Source organism: Octopus bimaculoides, chromosome 11 (assembly GCF_001194135.2).
Source record: "Octopus bimaculoides isolate UCB-OBI-ISO-001 chromosome 11, ASM119413v2, whole genome shotgun sequence".
NCBI lineage: Eukaryota > Metazoa > Mollusca > Cephalopoda > Octopoda > Octopodidae > Octopus > Octopus bimaculoides.
The window spans coordinates 61,835,763-61,837,515 of NC_068991.1; positions in this window are offsets into that span (position 1 = coordinate 61,835,763).

Sequence of the window (1,753 nt, forward strand, 5' to 3'; positions counted from 1 at the left end):
ATATATATATATATATATATATATAGAGAGAGAGAGAGAGAGAGAGAGGGTAGGAGATAGAGAAAGGGAGATAGATAGATATGTCACACACAGACAGATATACACACACATGCACGCACGCACGCACACGCAGGGATCCCCTGCGTTATGAAGGCAATGTGTTTCTGTAAACTTGATGTAATGCAAACTCTCGTAATGCGAAATCAATTTTCCCATTAATTTTCATGTTAATAAATGACAATGATTTTCTACAGACATCTTTTTCATTTATGAAACAATGACAATGACAAGAAGAACAACAAAAGCAACACGGTCACTTTTATGCATGAAATTTAGAAGTTTTATCTTACATTTTCTGCCAATCGTCATATAAAATTTTGGCATTTTAAGAAATTCTCATCGTGCTTATTGGCACATTACAATGAGTCTGATCTTCGACCCATAGACCCATGAGCCGTTTCATTTTGAGCAACGCATTTGATCTATCAAAAAAATGAGGTCTGAGCAGTTAGCGGAATTGCTTCTTGAGCACATCATTTAATTCACTCTCTGTTATCACACTATTGATAGTTTTAATGTATTGGCAATATGGTTGATTTAATTCTTCTGCTTCAAGCCTTGTTAAAACATCAAGTTTTTAATAGTCAGTGTAATCCTTTTGTGGTTTCTTTTCACACTACTGCCTTCAGTTCCACTTGAAAGGTGGTGATCAACAATTATGCACATCAAATATGTATTTTTTTTAAAAATAGCACCAGGAAATAAACTGGTTTGTGAGAGCAAAAATTATTGTCTTAATCCTATCAGTGTAAAAATGGAAATGACAAGATGAAAAGGTAAAACAGTGAAGTGGGAAGAAATACTGTATGATTAAAGATAGTTGAAAGATTACCAGATTCAAGAGCATTTCGCCCCTTGCACATCTAACATGAGCCATAAAAATTCCACACTCTACTTACACACACACACACACACACACACACACACACACACACACACACACATACATACATTCACACACAGAGAGATATACCGGTGTGTTGACTTATAACATATGTAGCTACAGACATTGCTTTCTCGCTGATGCCATTATTGCTGCAGACCGTACAATGAACATAGACTACTTACGTTGTTTCTCAATCTAGCTGTCTGTATGTCTATTCACACACACACACGCATACAGAAATAACTCTGAAGCTACACACACACACACACATGCAAACACAAATGTATATATTTACATACGCACACACATACGCATACGTGCACAAACATACCCATACGCACACATACATACATACATACATATATACACTGTTATCGCCATTGGAAAAACGCTTCATCCCTTTCAAAGTGCAGTTGGCTACCTAGAGACTAGTCACAGACGACTAACATTAAACGGAAGGTGTTATTTAAATCATTTCAGAACATCTGAAATTCATGCAGCTTCTGCTTCGCAGAAGAGCTCCAGGCCATCCCCTTATCATATCCTAATGTTAAACCGAACAGAATGAATTACTCTTCACTTGATGATACATAACACATGAGATAAATTTAAATATTCTGGAAACAATCATGGCTGTGTGGTTAAAAAGCTCGCTTTGCAACCACATAATTTCAGGTTCCGTCCCGCTATGTGGTAACATGACAAGTGTTTTCTCTTATAGCCCTGGTCGATCAATGTTTTCCGAATAAGTGTGGAAGCCCGTTGTATATATGTATATATATATATATACATATATATATATTTTCA